This window comes from Oncorhynchus masou, chromosome 31, assembly GCF_036934945.1.
Source record: "Oncorhynchus masou masou isolate Uvic2021 chromosome 31, UVic_Omas_1.1, whole genome shotgun sequence".
In the NCBI taxonomy this organism is placed as follows: Eukaryota; Metazoa; Chordata; class Actinopteri; order Salmoniformes; family Salmonidae; genus Oncorhynchus; species Oncorhynchus masou.
Genome location: NC_088242.1, coordinates 79,448,235 through 79,474,516, shown reverse-complemented (window position 1 = coordinate 79,474,516; position 26,282 = coordinate 79,448,235). Strand labels below are relative to the sequence as shown.

Genomic DNA, 26,282 nt, shown 5'->3' with positions numbered 1-26,282 from the left:
TGCACATTTGGACTGTTTGGCTTGCTTGTACGACATCAAATCTGTATTTATTAAATCCTCAACGTCTCATATTTCAAATTACATGGAGCATTCCCAGCTCTCAGACAACAAAACATGTCCAATTAGTGGTAGGGACAACTTCTTGCTGCGTGTTGTGCTCAAGTTCAGAAGGCGGTCAGTCAAAACTCATACAGTTCTGTGAAGCGCAGAGCCTGACCTCTGACATCTGTTGTTACTGTACAGCCACCATGTTCCAATTTAGGCACTTATCAGTGCCCAAATCTGTCATTTTCAACCTTTTTATGGGTATGAGTGTAAAGGGCTACCAAGTAATATTTTTTTTTTCTCAAAAAGCAGAGGTCAAAATGATTGACATCCCGAAACATTCTTATCAATAGAATAGAATAAAATACAACTTTATTGTCCACCCGGGATGGATACACTAAGAACTGCATACACTAAAAACATAGAGGACATTGATACATTCACTCACAACTGACCTCTGTCCCAACTGCACTGGATAGATAAGTACATATTCTGATACAATTTACTTTGCTTTTAGTAGTCCAACAGCACAAGGAACAAATTAATGTTTCAATACCTTCATGGCCAAGTAGTTAAAAGTGTATTATTTGGTCCCATATTTCTAGCACGCAATGATTATATCAAGCTGGTGTGACTCTACAAGTTTGTTGGATGCATTTTCAGTTTGTTTTGGTTGTGTTTCAGATTATTTTGAGCGATTGTATTAGTATACCAAAAAAATGTGAGCACACAAAATACATCAGAATTGGTATTATTAATTTTATACATGGTCATTATTGTGCATCTTTGTCAAAGGTGTCAGTCATTTTAGACCACACTGTACACACATCCATACATATACAGTGATCTCCAAAAGTTTTGGGACAGTGATACATTTGTTATTGTTTTGGCTCTATGCTCTGATTTGAAATGATACAATTACTATGAGGTTAAAATGCAGACTGTTTAATTTAACGGAGGGTATTTTTATCCATACCGGGTAAACCAGGACAAAAAGTATTGGGACAAATTCACTTACAGTACCAGTCAAACGTTTGGGCACACCTACTCATTCAAGGGTTTTCCTTTATTTTTACTATTTTCTGCATTGTAAACAAATAGTAAAGATATCAAGACTATTAAATGACGCATATAGAATCATGTAGTAACCAAAAAAGTGTTCAACAAATCAAAATATATTTAATTGCCACCCTTTACCTTTATGACAGCTTTGCACACTCTTGGCATTCTCTCAACCAGCTTCACCTGGAATACTTTTTCTACACTCTTGAAGAAGTTCCCACATATGCTGAGCACTTGTTGGCTGCTTATCCTTCACTCTGCAGTACAACTCATCCCAAACCATCTCAATTGGGTTGAGGTTGGGTTATTATGGAGGCCAGGTCATCTGATGTTGTGCACACAGTGGGTATCATAGTTTGTGCAAAAGGTATAATCTTGATTGAACAGGAAAATCTCTGAACTGACTGTGACTGTGTGCAAGTCTAGTGCCTGCCAATCACCAGTAATTATTCTGAGCAGTACAAGAATAGCCTATAGAGTGCTGCTAATACACAATAGCTCGAACTCAGAACTCTGGGTGTTCATACTCCGTTTCCAATTAACCGCCGGCCATCTTAAAAAGTCTTGAAAAGCCTTAAAATTAAAAGTTAATAGAAATCTCTCTGAACTTGTTTTTTTTCAGATAAGCATGCTCTTTTATTTCACAGGGCTCTCAAGGAGCAGTGATCACTAACAGGCAACAGACCCACTGCAGCTCCTCCTCATTATATTCTGCAGGATTCACAAAGCACTACGCTGCAGAAGTCACTAGTAGAGCCCAACCGATATAGCTGTTCACCAATGTTATCAGCTGATATTGGCCTTTTTACGCCATATCTGTATTAGCCGATAATTTCACCGATAACTGATATCAATAAACAGGATGAAAAAAGGGAATCTCATGCTTATCTGAACACTTGTGGCCATCCCCATGATGTGTCATTAATTTCACATGTAACAAATCAACATTCGAAGCATATTTCTTGGACAATTTCTGCTTTAGATGGCAATTTATGAGAATTCAATGTGTTTTGTCCCCCAAAAATATTGGTCGGGCGATAGTCACTAGATCAAGGCTCACTCCACGGATCCATGTGAACAAGTGGAAGAGATCTCATTATACAGTAGGGACCCAGGAAGGAACCCAAGTGGGGTAAACCCCACAGACATAACAATCATTACTACCCTCTCATCTGTGCATTTTCTTGAAAGTAATGCAATCAGAATTTAAAGAGCAAGGCAACATGGAGTAAGTCAACATGGCTTGGATTCACAGTTGTCAGTTCTGAGAACTGACTCCATACTGATCAGAAACCTTGGAACATATTCAAATAAAGTAGAGGGGTTAAACAGTAGGTCTACACCATGGCATTCCTTTTGTCAGGGTTGCTATTCTAAATACTTGGACAAATCAGAATTATTTTGAGTGAATACTAATAAAGAACATCATTTTATGTTGCAGCAGGTAATGGCAGATATATAAGGGCAGTTTGAAGGGCTACTAGCCTGGCCTCCTCTCCACATTGTCACGAATCCTGCCGAAGATGGTGCCTCTTCCTGTTCGGGCAGCGCTCGGAGGTCGTCGTCACCAGCCTACATTTAGTTGTGTCTGATTAGTTGCACCTGTTTTGTGTCTAGGTTTGGTTGTGGGCCATTTAAACCCAGTAGGCCCGCTGGCTTTTGTGCGGGCTTGTTTTTCTGTTCATGGTGTGTGATTATTTTGTGGTATTTATTTTTTCTGGTCAGTTTCGTCCTGTTCTTTGGACTGGGTCTCTACGCGACCTTGTGTGTGTGGCGTGACCGTCTCTCTGGGTTTTTGGAAAATAAAAATCCACATCTTCTGAACAACCCTGCTCTCTGCGCCTGACTTCTCCACCCACTACTCATAGAAGCCGTGACACACATGATCTATCCATTGGTAGCAAGCATGACATGACAGAATCTGGACACCCTCCTTCAAAGTTGTCTTCTCGATCAGTCAATAGTGAAGAGGTGGGGCTTTATGCTGATTGGACTGTTCCACGTGGGCATGTGCCTACCAGCTAGGATTGGGAGAGGGGCTATATCCTTGGCTGTAAAACACCTAAGAGTGACAGGTGAGATCAAAACTTGTCTTGGTCCAGAGAGAGTATAGAAAGGAAGAGAAACCACTCAGGACATTAAAAGGTGGCCTTGTCCAGGAATGGAGGAAATAGAATGATGGAATGACAGCCAACCTTAAAAGCTGTTTGTTTCTGAAGAGGCCTAGGAGTACCATACCCCCCCCTCCCCATATCTCACCATTAAAGTAACGGATCAATCTATCTATCCTTTCATTACTTACTGCCACTCCAGTACAGGAGAAAATCATCTACCACTCTCATCCCTCCCTTCTTCCTCACACACACAGCCATATATATAATGTATTATTGTTTGGATTTATCGCCCAATAAAAGCTCATGTATTGTCAGATATGTACACCAACTTTAAAATGTGACATAAAAGCCATTTACACAAGATTACATGCATTGTGGGGGTTGAGACTACATGCTTTCAATGTGAGAAAAAGGCATTGCTGAGTTCTACATTGAATATCTAATCACAACAATCCTACCTCCTAAAAGTACTATATTTACCCAGGATGGACAATCCATTTCCTTGGTGTTCCTTCCCAATTATTGTGATGGACCACAGAGGCAGTCAGTAGAGAGGTCTTGTGTAAAGAATACCATCGCACTGCCAGAAGAGACGCCCCCTCCCTTGGCTGCATGAAAGCTGCTCGCTGCCGTGGCAACAGGCTCCCAGGAAGAATGTGTGGCGCCATCATGGCATCGCCACCCACCCGGGGGGGGGGGGGGGGGGGGCATCTTGAGTTGTTTTTTTAGCTGAGATTTCTTTAACAGCAGGATGTGGACAGATGGTATGTGGCAGTGAATGTGGCATGTGTGACAGGGGGCTGGCGCTGGACTGGGAAGGCCACAGAGCAGGGCAGAGTGACCCTGGGAAGCACCATCATCCATGTGCACCCACCTCTTACCCATAACAGGGTAGTGCCAGCTAGTCCCAACGCCACCTACCCCAAACAGAAACACAGCTTGCCAGAACAGAAAATATACATATTTTGATACGGATGAACAAATCTAAAATCGGCAAAAGTGAGATCCATACAGAAATGGTTTGTCGATATTGGTGTGGAAGAACTTGACTGGCCTGCACAGAGCCCTGACCTCAATTCCATCAAACACCTTTGGAATGAATTGGAATGCCAACTGCGAGCCAGGCCTAACCATTAGTGCCTGACCTCACTGATGCCCGTGGCTGAATGGAAGCAAGTCCGCGCAGCAATGTTCCAACATCTAGTGGAAAGCCTTCCCAGAAGAATGGAGGGTGTAATAGCTGCAAAAGAGGGACCAACTCCATATTAATGCTATAATGTCAAAGTGGAATTATGTTTTTAGAAATGTTTACAAATTCATAAAAAATGAAAAGCTGAAATGTCTTGAGTCAGGAAATATTCAACCCCTTTGTTATGGCAAGCATAAATACGTTCAGGAGCAAAAATGTGCTTAACAAGTCACATAATGAGTAGCATAGACTCACTCTCTGTGCAATAATAGTGTTTAACATAATTTTTAAATGATTACACCATCTCTGTACCCCACACACATATGTAAGGTTCATAAATCGAGCAGTGAATTTCAAGCACAGATTCAACCACAAACCCAGGGAGGTTTTCCTATGGTTTGCAAAGAAGGGTGCCTATTGGTAGATGGGTAAAAATGTAAACGCAGACATTGAATATCCCTTTGAGCATGGTGAAGTTATTAATGGCACTTTGGATGATGTATCAATACCCCCAGTCACGACAAAGATTCAAGCGCCTTTCCTAAATCAGTTGCCTGAAAGGAAGCAAACTGCTCAGGGATTTCACCATGAGCCCAATTAAAATAGTTACAGAGTTTAATGGCTGTGATAGGAGTTAACTGATGGATCAACAACATTGTACAGTAGTTACTCCACAATATTTACAGAAAATAAGGAATCCTGTACAGAATAAAAATATTCCAAAACATCCTGTTTGTAATAAGGCACTAAAGAAATACTGCAAAAAATGTGGCAAAGAAATTAACCTTCTATCCTGAATACAAAGTGTAATGTTTGGGGCCACTGGAGTTTCTTACCAAGACGACATTGAATGTTCTTGAGTGGCCTGGTTACAGTTTTGACTTAAATATGCTTGAAAATTATTGCAAGACTTGAAAATGGCTGTCTTGCAATGATCAACAACCAACTTGACAGAGCTTGAATAATTTTCTAAAGAAAAATGGGCAAATATTGTACAATCCAGGTGTGCAAAGCTCTTAGAGACTTACCCAGAAAGACAAACAGCTGTTATCGATGCCAAAGGTGATTCTAACATGTATTGACTCAGGGGGTTGAATACTTATCTAATCAAGATATATGTGTGTTTTACTTTCCATTAATAAAAACATTATAAAACACGTCTTCCACTTTGACATTAGAGTATTTTGTGTAGATCGTTGACAAAAAATGACGATTAAATCCATTTGAATCCCACTGTGTAACACAACAACAAAAGGTAAAGGGGTGTGAATACTTTCTGAAGGCACTGTACATCAAGGGAGGAGCTGATTCTTTGTATATGACAATGAAATATTCTTATGATTACTGTAAAATTTGTTGGCACCTATAATTCTTGCACATTTTCTCAGAAAATGTTCATTTCAACACAGTCTACTCAGGCAAATTTGCGAACTGCTAAACAGAACCAATCAGACATACCCATCATGAAGAAGGCAGCCAATGAAATGCTTCTATCTAAGATGAAAGACAGCCTACCATCAAATCGTGATCTGATGTCAGTGTGTTAAGAGGAACTATGTTAGCTCCCAAAGACTGAAATAAGATAAATATCTGTTTTCGAGTGCACTTGAAATATGCAGCATTGGCATACGTGATCAGCAGAGATAGTACACGCGCTTTGATTGGTTTACAGTTTAGTACTCGGCGGTGATTGCTTGTCCAGCTAGCAAACAGAAAAGTAAGTATTTGGAAAGAAATTCCAAGAATTGACATTGCCAACATGCAGAAATGTGTTCAGAAGACATAAATGTCCACACAATATGTAAAAACCAGCTCCTCCCTCGACAGAGATCTATCATCTCGATAACTAAGGCAGATACCCCACCGCCTCGTACGGGACCATGCTCCCACCCATTCAGGACATCTACTCCAAACAGTGCCTAAGGGAGGCCCGCAGCATTACCAAGGAGCCAATGCAACTCAGACATGAGCTTTTCACTCCCTTACCATTGGGCAGACGGTATTGGAGCATGAGGTCTGATACCAACAGGCTCAGAGACAGTTTCTATCTAAAAGCCATCAGACACTTAAACTGGACTGACCACCTGCACAGACTCCACGCACCTCAGCACAGATGCACTCACGCATTCACACTTTTGCCCCCAGAACAGCCTCAATTGGTTGGGGTATTGACTTTTCAAGGTGTCGAAAGCGTTCCACAGGGACGCTGGCCAAAGTTGATTCCAATGTTTCTCATGGTTGGCTGGATGTCCTTTGGGTGGTGGAAAATTCTTGATACACACAGGAAACTGTTGAGCGTGAAAAACCCAACAGCGTTGCAGTTCTTGACATAAACCAGTGTGCCTGGCACCTTCTACCATACCCTGTTCAAAGGCACTTACATTTTCTGTCTTGCCCAGTCACCCTCTAAATGGCACACATACACAATCCACGTCTCAATTGTCTCAAGGCTTAAAAATTATTCCTTAACCTGTTTCCTCAACGTCATCTACATTGATTGAAGTGGATATAACAAGTGACATCAATAAGGGATCATAGTTTTCACCTGGATTCACCTGGTCAGTCTATGACATGGAAAGGGCATAATGTTTTGTGTACACAGTGTGTATATTCATGCTACACACACACACACACACACACACAAACACACATCACAACTGCTACCAGACTTGTATTATGATTGCTAAATACCACACAATTTAAACACCTGCTCCCAATCCTACCTTCCCTAAAACATGTAAATATGTTACTATAAATTGTGCCTTCCTGTATTATACTTGCAGTGTATGCTAAAATGTTTATTCTATTCCACTGAGCCATTTACTATGTGTTCGTATTCTTATCTTTTATTATTTATTGTTGCATTGGAACCTGCAAGAAAGCATTTCACTGGATGGGGTATACCATGCGCATCCCATACATACTGTACAACTAATACAACTTGAAACTTGGCTGGGAGAGTGGAGGTGTGGCGTTGCCTCCAGTGACCTATCAACTGTACGCCCCCACCGCCGGAGATATACTCTTAGCTAAAACCAAAGGGGAAAACCCCAGGGTGGTGGGAGTTGTAGACAGTAGAGACGAATTGTGACCAAGCCTTGTGCACTGCGCTGCGGGTGAGTCTGATTCAGATATGAGATCTCTAACCCACTGAGGGACTCAGACTCCAGACAGGGCAGAGCAGGAGACAACAGGAGAAAAGGCAATTGTCTGAGTTCCCTCAGGGTTCACTTTGAGGGTAGAGCTACTCAGCAGAGGGTATTGATCCATACACAGTGTCACAGTGCCTGGCAAGGCCTCCCCAGAGAGGACAGACACTGTATCCCAGTCAGCAGGACAGCTCAAACCATTAGCCCAACCACCCCCAACCCCACACTGACTGGCTGGCATACAGTATGGAAGAACCTCCATGTGGGAAAAGCAAGCAAATCCAAGAAGAACTCCCATGTGACATCTTCCCTGAGGTTTATGTGTGAACAGGTAGCTTAAGAGCCATATATACTTAACAAAAATATAAACAAAACATGTAAAGTGTTGTTCCATGTTTCAAGAGATGAAATAAAAGACCCCAGAATTGTTCAATCCGCACAAAAAAAGCTTATTTCTCTCAAATGTTGTGGACAAATTTGTTTGCATCGCTGTAAGAGAACATTTTTCCTTTTCCAAGATAATCTATCTACCAAACAGTTGTAGCATATCAAGAAGCTGATTAAACAGCATGATCATTACACAGGTGCACGTCGTGCTGGGGACAACAAAAGGCCAATCTAAAATGTGCAGTATTGTCACACAACAAAATTCCACAGATGTCTCAAGTTTTGAGGGAGTGTGCCATTCGCATGCTGACTGCAGGAATGTCCATCAGAGCTGTTGCCAGAGAATTGAATGTTAATTTATCTACCATAAGCAGCCTCCAACGCCGTTTTAGAGAATTTGTCAGTATGTCCAACCTACCTCACAAACACAGACCACGTGTAACCATGCCAGCCCAGGACCTCCACATCTCGCTTCTTGCGGGATGGATCGTCAGACCAGCCACTCGGACAGCTGATGAATCTGAGGAGTATTTCTGTCTGTAATAAAGCCCTGTTGTGGGTATAAACTCATTCTGATTGCATGGGCCTGGATCCCCAGTGGGTGGGCCTGGATCCCCAGTGGGTGGGCCTGGATCCCCAGTGGGTGGGCCTGGATCCCCAGTGGGTGGGCCTGGATCCCCAGTGGGTGGGCCTATGCCCTCCCAGGCTCACCCATGGTTGCTCTCCTGCCCAGTCATGTGAAATCCATAGATTAGGACCTCATTTGTTTATTTAAAATGACTATTTTCCTTATATGAACTGTGACATTGGGGGGCTCCCAAGTGGCACAATGGTCTAAGGCCTGCATCTCAGTACAAGAGGCAGTTCCTGGGTCGAATCCAGGCTGCATCATATCCAGCCATGATAGGAATTCCATGTGCACAGTTGGAATTCCAGTGCACAGTTGGCCCAGTGTTGTCTGAGTAGGCCTTCATTGTAAATAAGAATGTGTTCTTTAATTAATTGACCTGCCTAGTTAAATAAAGGTTAAATGTAAAGAAAACTCAAATTGTTGTGTTTATATTTTTGTTCAGTAAATATAGCGCTGGGTAGAATAAGTAGAATCGAATAGGTAGGTAGGTAATTGGATATTCGTTGTAGTATGACCTCGATACACATGCACACGTGGACACACACTTATAAACTGTGGTGAATACAGTTAGGTTCATATCAGGTCAATATTATACAGTACCCCTAACCAATTATCTAAGACAGTGGTTCCCAAACTTTTTATAGCCCCGTACCCCTTTAAACATTGAACCTCCAGCTGCGCACCCCTTGTAGCACCAAGGTCAGCGCACTCTCAAATGTTGTTTTTTGCCATCATTGTAAGCCTGCCACACACTCACTATACAATACATTTATTAAACATAAGAATGAGTGTGAGTTTTTGTCACAGCCCGGCTTGTGGGAAGTGACAAAGAGCTCTTATAGGACCAGGGCACAAATAATAACATAATAATAATCAATCATTTTTCTCTTTATTTAACCATCTTACATTTTACATATAAAATGTTTTGATCGAAAATTGTGAATAACTCACCACAGGTTATTCAGTAGAGTGTGCTTGAAAGAATGCACATAACTCTGCAATGTTGGTTTGCATTTTCATTTTCATAGTGCAGAAAATACACAAAGGTTCAGGGTCAATTTGATCGATTATTAACGTTTACTAATACCTAAAGTTGGATTACAAAAGTAGTTTGAAGTGTTTTGTCAAAGTTTATAGGCAACTTTTTTAATTTTAAAAAATGACGTTGCGTTTTGGAAAGCTGTTTTTTCCTGGATCAGACGGGCTTCATAAATGGACATTTTGGGTATACATGGACGGATTTAATCGGAAAAAAGACCCAATTGTGATGTTTATGCGACATATAGGAGTGCCAACAAAGAAGCTCATCAAAGGTAATGAATGTTTTATATTTTATTTCTGCGTTTTGTGTAGCGCCGGCTACGCTAATTCTTTTGTTTACGTCCCCTTCAGGTATTTCGGGGGTTGCATGCTATCAGATAATAGCTTCTCATGCTTTCGCCGAAAAGCATTTGAAGAATCTGACACGTTGGCTAGATTCAAAACGAGTGTAGCTTTAATTGAGTACCCTGCATGTGTGTTTTAATGAAAGTTTGAGTTTTATCAAGTACTATTAGTTGTCACTCTGAAATTTCCCCTGATGTTGATCCCTGTACAGGGACAGCAGTTATAACTCGTTTTCATTGTAGTGTCTAAAAGCTGTCAGGCATTCCCTTTGCAGCAAGAGCCTCTCGGTGGATGCGGCAGTGAACCCAAGTGGCATCGGGAGCAACTGCTTGCACGTGTGTTTCCACTCCACTATGTCTGGCTAGAGGGGCTCCGCACTGCTAAAGCTAACTCTCTCTCCTCTGCTCTCATCCTTCTAGACCTATCGGCTGCCTTCGATACTGTGAACCATCAGATCCTCCTCTCCACCCTCTCCGAGTTGGGCATCTCCGGCGCGGCCCACGCTTGGATTGCGTCCTACCTGACAGGTCGCTCCTACCAGGTGGCGTGGCGAGAATCTGTCTCCTCGCCACGCGCTCTCACCACTGGTGTCCCCCAGGGCTCTGTTCTAGGCCCTCTCCTATTCTCGCTATACACCAAGTCACTTGGCTCTGTCATAACCTCACATGGTCTCTCCTATCATTGCTATGCAGACGACACACAATTGATCTTCTCCTTTCCCCTTCTGATGACCAGGTGGCGAATCGCATCTCTGCATGTCTGGCAGACATATCAGTGTGGATGACGGATCACCACCTCAAGCTGAACCTCGGCAAGACGGAGCTGCTCTTCCTCCCGGGGAAGGACTGCCCGTTCCATGATCTCGCCATCACGGTTGACAACTCCATTGTGTCCTCCTCCCAGAGCGCTAAGAACCTTGGCGTGATCCTGGACAACACCCTGTTGTTCTCAACTAACATCAAGGCGGTGGTCCGTTCCTGTAGGTTCATGCTCTACAACATCCGCAGAGTACGACCCTGCCTCACACAGGAAACGGCGCAGGTCCTAATCCAGGCACTTGTCATCTCCCGTCTGGATTACTGCAACTCGCTGTTGGCTGGGCTCCCTGCCTGTGCCATTAAACCCCTACAACTCATCCAGAACGCCGCAGCCCGTCTGGTGTTCAACCTTCCCAAGTTCTCTCACGTCACCCCGCTCCTCCGCTCTCCACTGGCTTCCAGTTGAAGCTCGCATCCGCTACAAGACCATGGTGCTTGCCTACGGAGCTGTGAGGGGAACGGCACCGCAGTACCTCCAGGCTCTGATCAGGCCCTACACCCAAACAAGGGCACTGCGTTCATCCACCTCTGGCCTGCTCGCCTCCCTACCACTGAGGAAGTACAGTTCCCGCTCAGCCCAGTCAAAACTGTTCGCTGCTCTGGCCCCCCAATGGTGGAACAAACTCCCTCACGACGCCAGGACAGCGGAGTCAATCACCACCTTCCGGAGACACCTGAAACCCCACCTCTTCAAGGAATACCTAGGATAGGATAAAGTAATCCTTCTCACCCCCCCCCCCTTAAATGATTTAGATGCACTATTGTAAAGTGGCTGTTCCACTGGATGTCAGAAGGTGAATTCACCAATTTGTAAGTCGCTCTGGATAAGAGCGTCTGCTAAATGACTTAAATGTAAATGTAAATGATGTCTCCCTGTCATGGCTTTTGCGCCATTAGTACAGATACCAACACATCTTGACCACCAAAGTCCATTTGAAGTCACGAAGCTGTCCAGTACTTAAAAAATATCCTCTCCTGTTGTCCTGGTTTCCAGTGGTTTGCAGAAGAGGATGTCTTCCTTAATTGACCACCCATAAACGTAACGGACATATACCAGGAGCTGTGCCAGGCACACCATGTCTGTTGACTCATCCAGCTGTAATGCATATAACTCACTTGCTTGTATGCAAAGCAGTAATAGTTTCAAAACATCTCCTGCCATGTCACTGATGCGTCACGAAACAGTGTTGTTTGATGAAGGCATTGTCTGTATCATTTATTTTGTCTTTTCCCCCAGCTTTGTCCCGGCCACATCTGCAAATGGAATGAGCAGCAGCTACGTTTGACTACATACGGACCCTTAATGGAATTCCCGTGAGAGAGTAATGTGATTGGATGTTAATTTCACATTATGTTGTTATTTTGCTGAGTACTAGATGGTTTAATTTTTGGCAGTGAAACGAGGCTACTCAGGCGAGAAAAAACTTCACCTAAAGGTATAGCCCAGTTGGAAAATATCAATGGACTGTTTGAAAATGGAAAGATTTTTTTTTTAAATGTATAAAATGTAAATCCTTTATTTAGGCAGTTCCCTGTATGTTAATCAATGGCAAGTCAATGATCTGAAATAAAATAAGAAAAGAAGGTGAAAAAGTTGTCATCCACTGGACTTGGAATATTTGACAGATGGACTTTCCCTTCACTCCTGATGTTTTGAGAGGTTCTCAATGCAAATCACCTGCTCCACCTCTCCAATAATTCACAGTCAAATAAACTGAAGGAGCAACAGTCTCAAGCCTGGCCCTTAGGAGCCCCTCCCTTCACCCCAGGCCCCTCTCCTATCTCCCCCAGTGTCACTGGGACCCTATCAGAGGCCTTGGCTGTCAGAGGAACAATGAGTAACACTGCCTTCTCTGACACGCATCTGACAAAGACGCCAATTAGGCCCCATTCCCAAGGCTGTTTTTCAGGGTGACTGTGAGTGCTTTTATCTTTTATTACAAGGACATCTCTTCACAGAGTGATGTCACCAAGGAGAGAGGTGTACGGGGTAGCAGGGGATCTTTAATTGAGTTTTTTGTCTTCTTTTTCAGCACATTCAAATGTCAGAAATAAATATCCATGTGAGAAGAACCCACATATTTCCCTGCACTGCAGCTCAGCTGCTCACTGCAAACCTGTCCAACCGATCACAGTCTAACAAGATGAGAATCCAGGCATGAGAAAACTGCCTGAACCCTTTTAACTGATCCTTCCACCTGACTGCTTGACGACACGAGCAGTAGCAATCAATAAAAAATACACAGGTGTGTGTTACATTTCCACACATGTCCACTATTTATTTAACACTTACACTGTTAAATGAAACAGTACCTGAACTACACTGTACTTCTACCTAATAAACACATTCAAAGAGATGTTGTTGGGGCCGTTCTCGCTGCAGTAGAAATCTCTCTGATGTGATGTGAACATAAACTTTTGGATGTTTTCAGAGGGGACTAGTTAACTGATCCCACAATCCAGTGATGGAACTTAAATGGATACTTTGGGATTTTAGCAAGGAAGCCCTTTATCTACTTCCCTAGAATCAGATGAACGTGGGGATAGTATTTTTATGTCTCTGCTTCCAGTATGAAGGAAGTAAGAGGTAGTTTCGTAAGCCAACGCTAACTAGCATTAGCACAATGACTGGAAGTCTATGGTATCTACTACCATGGTAGCAGTTACCATAGACTTTCAGTCATTAATTAGCAATTGCGCTAACACTTCATACTGCATGCAGAGACATACAAATGGTATCCACAAGTTTATCTGACTGTGGGGAAGTAGATAAAGGGCTTCATTGCCAAGATCCTGAAGTATCCCATTAAGTATTTTGGGCACTGGCCACCCGGCTAGTAGACCACAATTTTTACTAGCCCCAGTCCAAAATCTGCCATGCAATAAAGGAAAAGGAAAAATGTCACCTGTATCTCGAGCAAGTTTGGCACATTTTCTACTAGTCCGGTCTGAAAAGTACTAGCGGCCTAACTTAATTTCTATCCCTTTCACATATGACCATAGGGGACCCAGCAACCTTATCTACACACACCGCCAACGTGCTAGCCCAACCACCCACACAGACATCAGGATCCACTGGTCCAACTGAAAGATAATGGAGTGACACATCACTCCAGAGATACAATACTCACTCCCACACACACTCACATATAACAAACACACATTCACCAACACACCCGATCTAATTAACTATAGTAGCGGAAGAAGCTTCTTTCATTATTATGCATCTCTTTCTCCACCCCCCTCTGCATTCTCTTTCTCCACCCCTCTCCATTCTCCTTCTCATCCCCCTTTTCCATCCCCCTTTCCATTCTCCATCCCCCGTCGCCATCTCCCTTCTCCATAACTCTCTTCATTCCCGTTCTCCATCCCCCTCTCCATTCTCCATCCAGCTTCTCCCTCCCCCTTCTCCATCACTCTCTTCATTCACCATCCCCCTTTCCATTCTCCATCCCCCTCTCCATTCTCCTTCTCCTTCTCCATCCCCCTTCTCCATCCCGCTTCTCCATCCCCCTCTCCATTCTCCTTCTCCATCTCTTTTCTCCACCCCCCTTCTCCATTTTCCTTCTCCATCCCCCTTCTCCACCCCCTACATTCTCCTTCTCCATTCCCCTCTCTATTCTTTTTCTCATTCTCCTTCTCCATCCCCCTCTCAATTCTCCATCCCCCTCTTCATTCTCCTTCTCCATCCCCCTCTCCATTCTCCATCCCCCTTCTCCATCCCGCTTCTCCATCCCCCTCTTCATTCTCCTTCCCCATCCCGCTTCTCCATCCCCCGCTTCATTCTCCTTCTCCTTGCCCCTCTTTATTCACTGCTCACTCTCCCTCTAATAGTGTGGCCTTGTATGAGAACAAGCTGTGGATAGAGTTCACAGACACTGATTACCGTGGAACAAAAACACCAGGCCTCACATTCAAAGCCAATTACAGCCTTAAACGTTCTATCACCCCTCCTTAAATAAAGATCATAGCGTTTGAGTTATATATGGCGCAATGAGGCACAATGGGGAGAGTGTGATAAAGTCAAATTCATTTTCAGCTGAACTACTGTGCCCTGCCAAGTCATCCCACGTTAGAGATTCCTGCGGTGATCACCCCTGTGGTAAAAGAGCTGATCACTGACAGCAGATGCAAGGAGATTTGTTCAGAGAGGGAGAGAGAGGGACATGCAGAGCTAACAGGGAGTGGAAGAGACAGAAAAAGTGCAAGGAAAAAGAAAGGGGCCTGCTCATGCACATAGATCTGTTTACTCAAGAGATATGTTCGTCAAACATATACACACTCTACAGATGCTGTGAGATGATGTGAGTTGCCATTATTCCATTCCACAGTTCCACTACTCCATATCAGTGCTCGACATTCATTGCTAGTGGTTGGTCCCCAGGGTGTCTACAGCCATTAATAACCATGAATCATGAGGTTGTGATCTTTGACTGTGGTACGGTAGGGTGCCGTAGGAGCCCAGGGTGCCTTATGACTCTTTAACCTTGTGCAACAGTGACTCTAAAGTGCACGCATGTGTACACACACACACACACACACACACACACACACACACACACACACAATGCCTGATCCACCCCCAACAGCCATGGCCCTATATGAATATCAAAACCTACAAATCATAAACGCCATGCATTTATCACCCATGAAAGAACATGTTAAAATGTTTATTCCTGTGGTGCCAAATTAGAAACACAGCCACTGGATACCGTGACAGAATTATGAAAGCAATTTACTATCTCCATCTCATGATTTAGATTGCGGCCTCAATGCATTTCAAAGTGGGCATATCCATCTCGGATGTGCTTCCTCTAGACAGTGGCAATAAAAAGCAATCTTTGGAGAATTGCAAGGTGATTGTTGAGTAATAAGCCTGCTTGCAACAATATTTCAAGCAAATCACTGGGAGAGAAATGTCAATGAGGGAACCAAGCAATTTCCACTGAACATTGGCTGGAGACCGAAGTAGGGCACCTACAGATTTTGAGCCTTTGTCTGTATATTTGTGTATGCTTCTTCTTCTATATATCATTTGTGTACATGTAGAATGATAAAAAGCTGTTCTAATGTTAATAAATAACTGCTGTATGTATTCAGTACCATTGATATCATACACCACATTTCACATTTGCATGGTATTTGCTCTATAAGCAGAGTTCCATAGTAGATTACACAGTATTATCATTAGGCACACACACACTAAATTAAAAATTATTTAAAAAGTATTTAGTCAGCCACCAATTGTGCAAGTTCTCCCACTTAAAAAGATGAGAGAAGCCTGTAATTTTCATCATAGGTACACTTCAACTATGACAGACAAAATGAGAGAAAAAAATCCAGAAAATCACATTGTAGGATTTTTTATGAATTTATTTGCAAATTATGGTGGAGAGGGAGTGGAGAGGGGGAGGAGGGGGAGGAGAAACTGTAAACTAGCTGTTATTGGCAGGTTTGGAACTCTCTTTGTTACTGGGTTATTAACTCATTTACCCTCTGGTGATGTCATCAGACAGCCCAAAAGTTCCATTCCAAACAATGTCAACATTTTCAAGGAAGTCTCTTCAAACAACTTTAAAAGGGCTATGTCACCATTTTCACAATTTGGAACAACTGAATGTATGCGTCTTAGAAGTAGTTTTCACATACAAACTCCATATATCTGAACTCAGAATTAAATAGGCTTCCAAAAAATAACATGGAACATTTATTTTGATTGGCGATGTCCTGCATTTATCAGACTGCAACCAGGTAGCCTGATTTCCATGTACACGTATACAGGATTATTAAAGGAAATTGTTCTTTGTCAAAGCATGTTAACTTTTTAATCAAACTATTATAGTAATCTAATTCACCACAATAATTGCATTATTGTGTGCATGTAACAGTACTCAATGTCATTTCAGCTGCTGAGGAGGGCCCTGAAACGGGGGCACGAAATTGAAAAAATATGGAAAAGGCAGAGCAATTGCAGCAAGGACCATGGCAAAAGCAGGAAGAGGAGAGAGATTGGGTAAGAGGGGGGTGGGGCGGGGGATCATTCCTGGAAGTCACTGTGAAAGTGACATTTCAGTATGAAGAGACACGGCATAGGGTTGAGAAGATTTAATGAGAGTGACTTTTTGGTCTCCCTCCTCCACTACTGGAGGGAATAACCTTTACAACTTCCCCGTGACAACCATCCCACAAGATATATGGGTGTCCTCTCATCAAGGGATAAAAAAGATGGACCCCAGGAAATCCAGACAGCAACCTTTCATTCTGCCACACATGGCAGGACACACATGAAAGCAACCATATACTTCAGAAATAGGTTTGGCAAAGCAAGTTGAAAGCATGGGTATTGATTTCCTTGTCTTTTATCTACAGCAGTTGAAAGTCCATTTACGTCCATGTTGGAAATAAAGACCTTGAATAAAGAATTGATAGCGAGACCTTCTGTAAATATTGCTGTGAATGAAATCTGGTTCATAGATCAAATACAAATTACCAAATATCTAGTACTGTAGAATTGCATGGCAAAATACAAATGGTGGAATTGGCACAACACAATAATAAATAACATATAGAGCAAATGAAAAGATGGATGACATACTGTACATTATAAACTGGGTGGTTCGAGACCTGAATGCTGATTGGCTGACAGCTGTGGTATATCAGACCGTTGTCACATTCTGACCTTAGTTCTTTTGTTATGTCTTTGTTTTAGGTTGGTCAGGGCTTGAGTTGTGGTGGGTTGTCTACGTTTGTTTTTCTATGTTGTGTTTTGCATTTGGCCTGGTATGGTTCTCAATCAGAGGCAGGTGTCGTTAGTTGTCTCTGATTGAGAATCATACTTAGGTAGTCTTTTCCCACCTGTAATTAGTGAGTGATTGTTTTCTGTCCTTGTGTATGTCACCAGACAGGACTGTTTCATTTCGTGTCATTCTCTTTGTTATTTTTGTTTTAGTGTTCTGTGTTTAATAAATTCATCATGAACAGGTACCACGCTGCGCATTGGTCCTCTGATCCTTCCTACTACTCCTCTTCAGAAGAGGAGGAAGACGAGCGTTACAGAATCACCCACCAACAAAGGACCAAGCAGCGTGGTAACGGGCAGCGGCAGAAATCTCAAGACTCCTGGACATGTGAGGAGATTCTGGACGGCAAGGGACACTGGGCACAGGCTGGGGAATATCGCCGCCCCAAAGCAGAGAGGCGGTGGTATGAGGAGGCAGCACGGCAGTGCGGCTGGGAAGAGAGGCAGCCCCAAAACGTTATTGGGGGAGGCACACGGGGAGTGTGGCTAAGTCAGGTAGGAGACCTGAGCCAACTCCCCGTGCTTACCGTGGAGAGAGGTGGACCGGGCAGGCACCGTGTCATGCTGTGAGGCGCACTATGTCCCCGGTGCGCAGGCATAGCCCGGTGCGTTACATCGCAGCGCCTCGTATCGGCCGGAGTGGGCATCAAGCCAGGTGCCATGAAGCCGGCTCAGCGCATCTGGTCAGACGGGAGACTCTGGCAGCTCTGTCCTGAGCTGCCAGAGTCTCCCGTCTGTCCTGAGCTGCCAGAATCTCCCGTCTGTCCTGAGCTGCCAGAGTCTCCCGTCTGTCCTGAGCTGCCAGAGTCTCCCGTCTGTCCTGAGCTGCCAGAGTCGCCCATCTGTCCTGAGCTGCCAGAGTCTCCCATCTGTCCTGAGCTGCCAGAGTCGCCCGTCTATCCTGAGCTGCCAGAGTCGCCCGCCAGTCAGGAGCTGCCAGAGCAGTCCGTTACTACGGAGCTGCCAGAGCCGTTTGTTGCTCCGGAGCTGCCGGAATCGCCCTTCACCCCGGAGCTGCCGGAATCGCCCGTCACTCCGGAGCTGCCGGAGTCTCCCGCCTGTCCTGTGCTGCCGGAATCTCCCGTCCATTCGGGACCCGTTGCTAGGGTCCCCAGTCCGAGTTCGGCGGCGAGGGTCGCCGCTTGAAAAGCAACACGGAGGCAGGTTAAGAGGGGGAGAAAGACTATGGTGGAGTGGGGTCCACGTCCCGCGCCAGAGTCGCCACCGCGAACAGACACCCACCCAGACCCCCCCCTATAGGTTCAGGTTTTGCGGCCGGAGTCCGCATCTTTGGGGGGGGGGGGGGTTATTGTCACGTTCTGACCTTAGTTCTTTTAATATGTCTTTGTTTTAGGTTGGTCAGGGCGTGGGTTAGGGTGGGTTGTCTATGTTCGTTTTTCTATGTTGTGTTTTGCGTTTGGCCTGGTACGGTTCTCAATCGGAGGCAGGTGTGGTTAGTTGTTTCTGATTGAGAATAATACTTAGGTAGTCTTTTCCCACCTGTAATTCGTGAGTGATTGTTTTCTGTCTTTGTGTATGTCACCAGTCAGGACTGTTTAATTTCGTGTCATTCTCTTTGTTATTTTTGTTTTAGTGTTCTGTGTTTAATAAATTCATCATGAACACGTACAATGCTGCGCATTTGTCCTCTGATCCTTCCAACTACTCCTCCTCAGAAGAGGAGGAAGACGAGCATTACAACCGTATTTATTTATTTAACCTTTATTTAACTAGGCATGTTAAGGACAAATTCTTATTTACAATGCCGGCCTAACCCGGCAAAACCTTTACCCGGACGAGGCTGGGCCTATCCAACCATTCTCAGTCTGCCAGGAGGTGGCTGATTTCGATGGAACGCTAGTGACATAAATAGGGCCCTGTGTATTGGGCTATCATGTCACATGACTTAGATTTTAACCTTTATTTTAAGCATTTTCCAGAAACTAGAATTACATCAGGAATTCAAGCAATTGCCTGAGGATGATGCTGGACCAATTGACATAAAACAAAAGAGGACAGTTTGATGAAAAAGTTTTAAATGAAAGGTTAAATTCCATGATGGTAGAAAACACAGGGCCCTAGCACATAAAGTATAGGAAGCCTGCTCCCAAACTGACTGTGCTGTGAATGACTGCTCTGGAAATCTGGGGGATTTCTCTACATAAAACCCAGCGCAGGGTGAACAACATTGTTCACTCAGCACAAGGAGAGCTGTAATAAAACACTAAAGCAATGCTCAATTCTGCTTTCCACTTGCTGTTCATGTATGCCTCTCTATAACAGGGTGCATAGATCTAAGATGCCAACATGACTCTCTTTAGAACCTATGCTCCAACTGTAACCCAGGCTTTGCACCTCCAGAGGTGGACGCATACAGTACAGTATGTCTGGTCTTCCTCACCTATCACCAGCCTTTATAATGATCCCCATTAGCATGTCCATCTGCTCTGTTTGAGACAGCAGACAGTGGAAGCTGGGGCTTAGAATGACTCCCCTTTAACCCATTCCAGAGTGCTAGACTAGATCACATCCCATTATTACATGAAGAGGTTATGTAGTATAGTGCAGCACTTTGTCTCTCACAGTTACACTGCACAGGAAACTGTTACGCATTCTAGTCAAGGCCAGCTTCTCTGAATCATGTAACAGAAAATAAAAGATACGCACATACACTTTTATTCATGCTTTTTTGCCACACATTAACTTTCATGTGTACCCACTCACATGAAAATGTACACTACCGGTCAAACATTTTAGAACACATACTCATTCAAGGGTTTTTCTTTATTTTTACTATTTTCTACATTGTAGAATAATAGTGAAGGCATCAACACTATGAAATAACACATGGAATAATGAAGTAACCAAAAAAGTGTTAAACAAATCAAAATTTATTTTATATTTGAGATTCTTCAAATAGCCACCCTTTGACTTGATGACAGTTTTGCACATTCTTGGCATTCTCTCAACCAGCTTCACCTGAAATGCTTTTCCAACAGTGTTGAAGGAGTTCCCACATATGCTGAGCACTTGTTGGCCACTTTTCCTTCACTCTGCCTCCACAATCCCCCGACCTCAACCAAATTGAGATGGTTTGGGATGAGTCGGACCATCTCAAACCATCTCAATTTGGTTGAGGTCGGGGGATTGTGGAGGCCAGGTCATCTGATGCAGCACTCCATCACTCACCTTCATGGTAAAATAACCCTGGAGGCTGTGAAAGATGAGATGGAGTCCAAACCAGACGGGATGGACTCCAGACCAAAGGACAAATTTCCACCAGTCTAATGTCCGTTTCTCGTGTTTCTTGGCCCTAGCAAGTCTCTTCTTCTTATTGGTGTCCTTTAGTAGTGGTTTCTTTGCAGCAATTTGACCATGAAGGCCTGATTCACACAGTCTACTCTGATCAGTTGAGGTTGAGATGTGTCTGTTACTTGAACTCTGTGAAGCATTTATTTGGGCTGCAACTTTTGAGGCTGGTAACTCTAATGAACTTATCCTCTGCAGCAGAGGTAACTCTGGGTCTTCCATTCCTGTGGAGGTCCTCACGAGAGCCAGATTCATCATAGCGCTTGATGATTTTTGAGACTGCACTTGAAGAAACTTTCTTGAAATTTCCATATTGACATGTCTTAAAGTAATGATGGAATGTCATTTCTCTTTGCTTATTTGAGCTGTTCTTGCCATAATATGGACTATCTTCTGTATACCCCCCTACCTTTGTCAAAATACAACTAATTGGAAAGAAATTAACCTTTTGCGACGAGCAAACCTGTATCCGGGAGCGTAATCATAGCCTCAAAAGCATTAGCATAACGTAACGGACATAAATACCCTTATAAACTTTTCCTATTCATGAAAATCGCAAATGAAGTGAAATAAATATATTCAAACACAAGCTTAGCCTTTTGTTAACAACACTGTCATCTCAGATTTTCAAAATATGCGTTTACAGCCAACGCTAGACAAGCATTTGTGTAAGTTTATCATGGCATAATGCTATGCTAGGCTCTGCTGGCAGCAGGCAACATTTTCATGAAAATAAGAAAAGCAACCAAATTAAATAATTTACCTTTGAAGAACTTCAGATGCTTTCACTCGGGAGACTCCCAGTTAGATAGCAAATGTTCTTTTTTTCCAAAAATATTATTTTTGTAGGCGAAATAGCTCCCGTTTGTTCATGATGCTTGGCTGAGAAATCGACCCTAAAATCCTATCCTAACTATAACGGCAAACTTTTTTCAAAACTTGCTCCATAATATCGACAGAAACACGGCAAACTTTGTTTTGGATCCATCCTCAAGGTGTTTTTGACAAATATATTCGATAATATTCCGTCGAGGCAGTTGGTTTCTCATAAGAAGCGATTGGAAAAATGGCTAACTCAGTATTTTACGCAAGGTTTTCTGCGGGAGACACCATGTGACCACATGCCATATATGGTCCCTTACAGCCATTCTTCAAGGGAAATGCCTAAAAAGATGTCACAATGCTGTAGACACCTTGGGGAAAACGTGGAAAACGTAAGCTCATTCGTAGCTCATTCACAGCCATATAAGGAGTCATTGGCATGAGGCGGTTTCAAAAAATGCGGCACTTCCTGGTTGGATTTACATCTGGGTTTTGCCTGTAACATCAGTTCTGTGGCACTCACAGACAATATCTTTGCAGTTTTGGAAACGTCAGAGTGTCTTCTTTCCAAAGCTGTCAATTATATGCATAGTCGGACATCTTTTTGTGACAAAATATCTTGTTTAAAACGGGAACGTTTTTCATTCAAAAATTAAAATAGCGCCCCCTAAATCCAACTGGTTAAGAAGGTAAGAAATTCCACAAATTAACTTTTAAGAAGGCACACCGGTTAATTGAAATGCATTCCATGTGACTACAAAGCTGTCATCAAGGTAAATTGTGGCTATTTAACTTATTCGATATAGGGGGCGCTCTTTTAATTTTGGGATAAAAAAACATTCCCATTTTAAACAAGATATTTTGTCACGAAAAGATGCTTGACTATGCATATAATTGACAGCTTTGGAAAGAAAACACTCTGACGTTTCCAAAACTGCAAAGATATTGGCTGTGAGTGCCCCAGAACTAATGCTACAGGCGAAACCAAGATGAAATTTCATACAGGAAATGCCCCAGATTTTGAATGCGCTGTGTTCCAATGTCTCCTTATATGGCTGTGAATGCGCCAGGAACACTACACTTTCTGTTGTTTCCCCAAGGTGTCTGCAGCATTGTGGCGTATTTGTAGGCATATCATTGGAAGATTGACCATAAGAGACTACATTTATCAGGTGTCCTCTTGGTGTCCCCCGTCGAAATTATTGCGCAGCTGCGTCCACTTTTCCATTAGGTTCAGAGGAGAAAGGCAACTGCCATGAATGATTTATCATCGAATAGATATGTAGTGTCAACAACGTAGCCACTGCCAGCTAGCCTACTCCAGCAGTACTGTATCATTTCAATCATTTTAGTCAATAAGATTCTTGCTACGTAAGTTTAACGTTCTGAACATTCGATAAGTGTAGTCCACTTGTATCTCCTTTGCATTAGCGTAGCCTCTTCTGTAGCCTGTCAACTATGTGTCTATCTATCCCTGTTCTCTCCTCTCTGCACAGACCATACAAACGCTCCACACCGCGTGGCCGCGGCCACCCTAATCTGGTGGTCCCAGCGCGCACGACCCACGTGGAGTTCCAGGTCTCCGGTAGCCTCTGGAACTGCCGATCTGCGGCCAACAAGGCAGAGTTCATCTCAGCCTATGCCTCCTCCAGTCCCTCGACTTCTTGGCACTGACGGAAACATGGATCACCACAGACAACACTGCTACTCCTACTGCTCTCTTCGTCCGCCCACGTGTTCTCGCACACCCCGAGAGCTTCTGGTCAGCGGGGTGGTGGCACCGGGATCCTCATCTCTCCCAAGTGGTCATTCTCTCTTTCTCCCCTTACCCATCTGTCTATCGCCTCCTTTGAATTCCATGCTGTCACAGTTACCAGCCCTTTCAAGCTTAACATCCTTATCATTTATCGCCCTCCAGGTTCCCCGGAGAGTTCATCAATGAGCTTGATGCCTTGATAAGCTCCTTTCCTGAGGACGGCTCACCTCTCACAGTCCTGGGCGACTTTAACCTCCCCACGTCTACCTTTGACTCATTCCTCTCTGCCTCCTTTTCCACTCCTCTCCTCTTTTGACCTCACCCTCTCACCTTCCCCCCTACTCACAAGGCAGGCAATACGCCGACCTCATCTTTACTAGATGCTGTTCTTCCACTAACCTCATTGCAACTCCCCTCCAAGTCTCCGACCACTACCTTGTATCCTTTTCCCTCTCGCTCTCATCCAACACTTCCCACACTGCCCCTACTGGATGGTATCGCGCCGTCCCAACCTTCGCTCTCTCTCCCGCTACTCTCTCCTCTTCCATCCTATCATCTCTTCCCTCTGCTCATACCTTCTCCAACCTATCTCCTGATTCTGCCTCCTCAACCCTCCTCTCTTCCCTTTCTGCATCCTTCTCGGTCCTCCCCTCCCGCTCCGTGGCTCGACGACTCATTGCGAGCTCACAGAACAGTGCTCCGGGCAGCCGAGCGGAAATGGAGGAAAACTCGCCTCCCTGCGGACCTGGCATCCTTTCACTCCCTCCTCTCTACATTTTCCTCCTCTGTCTTTGCTGCTAAAGCCACTTTCTTCCACTCTAAATTCCAAGCATCTGCCTCTAACCCTAGGAAGCTCTTTGCCACCTTCTCCTCCCTCCTGAATCCTCCCCCCCCTCCTCCCTCTCTGCAGATGACTTCGTCAACCATTTTGAAAAGAAGGTCGACGACATCCGATCCTCGTTTGCTAAGTCAAACGACACCGCTGGTTCTGCTCACACTGCCCTACCCTGTGCTCTGACCTCTTTCTCCCCTCTCTCTCCAGATGAAATCTCGCTTCTTGTGACGGCCGGCCGCCCAACAACCTGCCCGCTTGACCCTATCCCCTCCTCTCTTCTCCAGACCATTTCCGGAGACCTTCTCCCTTACCTCACCTCGCTCATCAACTCATCCCTGACCGCTGGCTACGTCCCTTCCGTCTTCAAGAGAGCGAGAGTTGCACCCCTTCTGAAAAAACCTGCACTCGATCCCTCCGATGTCAACAACTACAGACCAGTATCCCTTCTTTCTTTTCTCTCCAAAACTCTTGAACGTGCCGTCCTTGGCCAGCTCTCCCGCTATCTCTCTCAGAATTACCTTCTTGATCCAAATCAGTCAGGTTTCAAGACTAGTCATTCAACTGAGACTGCTCTTCTCTGTATCACGGAGGCGCTCCGCACTGCTAAAGCTAACTCTCTCTCCTCTGCTCTCATCCTTCTAGACCTATCGGCTGCCTTCGACACTGTGAACCATCAGATCCTCCTCTCCACCTTCTCCGAGTTGGGCATCTCCGGTGCGGCCCACGCTTGGATTGCGTCCTACCTGACAGGTCGCTCCTACCAGGTGGCGTGGCAAGAATCTGTCTCCTCGCCACGCGCTCTCACCACTGGTGTCCCCCAGGGCTCTGTTCTAGGCCCTCTCCTATTCTCGCTATACACCAAGTCACTTGGCTCTGTCATAACCTCACATGGTCTCTCCTATCATTGCTATGCAGACGACACACAATTAATCTTCTCCTTTCCCCCTTCTGATGACCAGGTGGCGAATCGCATCTCTGCATGTCTGGCAGACATATCAGTGTGGATGACGGATCACCACCTCAAGCTGAACTCGGCAAGACGGAGCTGCTCTTCCTCCCGGGGAAGGACTGCCCGTTCCATGATCTCGCCATCACGGTTGACAACTCCATTGTGTCCTCCTCCCAGAGCGCTAAGAACCTTGGCGTGATCCTGGACAACACCCTGTCGTTCTCAACTAACATCAAGGCGGTGGCCCTTTCCTGTAGGTTCATGCTCTACAACATCCGCAGAGTACGCCCCTGCCTCACACAGGAAGCGGCGCAGGTCCTAATCCAGGCACTTGTCATCTCCCGTCTGGATTACTGCAACTCGCTGTTGGCTGGGCTCCCTGCCTGTGCCATTAAACCCCTACAACTCATCCAGAACGCCGCAGCCCGTCTGGTGTTCAACCTTCCCAAGTTCTCTCACGTCACCCCGCTCCTCCGCTCTCTCCACTGGCTTCCAGTTGAAGCTCGCATCCGCTACAAGACCATGGTGCTTGCCTACGGAGCTGTGAGGGGAACGGCACCGCAGTACCTCCAGGCTCTGATCAGGCCCTACACCCAAACAAGGGCACTGCGTTCATCCACCTCTGGCCTGCTCGCCTCCCTACCACTGAGGAAGTACAGTTCCCGCTCAGCCCAGTCAAAACTGTTCGCTGCTCTGGCCCCCCAATGGTGGAACAAACTCCCTCACGACGCCAGGACAGCGGAGTCAATCACCACCTTCCGGAGACACCTGAAACCCCACCTCTTCAAGGAATACCTAGGATAGGATAAAGCAATCCTTCTCACCCCCCCTTAAATGATTTAGATGCACTATTGTAAAGTGGCTGTTCCACTGATGTCAGAAGGTGAATTCACCAATTTGTAAGTCGCTCTGGATAAGAGCGTCTGCTAAATGACTTAAATGTAAATGTAAATGTAATATGTGAAAAACACCTTGAGGATTGATTCTAAACAACGTTTGCCATGTTTCTGTCAATATTATGGAGTTAATTT

The 26,282-nt window shown here is 44.6% G+C and overlaps 1 protein-coding gene and 1 pseudogene across 2 annotated transcripts in view; one reads left to right on the top strand and one right to left on the bottom strand.

Moving 5' to 3' along the window:
- The window catches only part of LOC135524526 (NT-3 growth factor receptor-like), a 317,036-nt gene that overhangs the window by 204,180 nt on the left and 86,574 nt on the right, over window positions 1–26,282 (bottom strand). The window lies entirely within an intron of this gene.
- Window positions 8,527–26,055, top strand: LOC135524861 (uncharacterized; annotated as a pseudogene).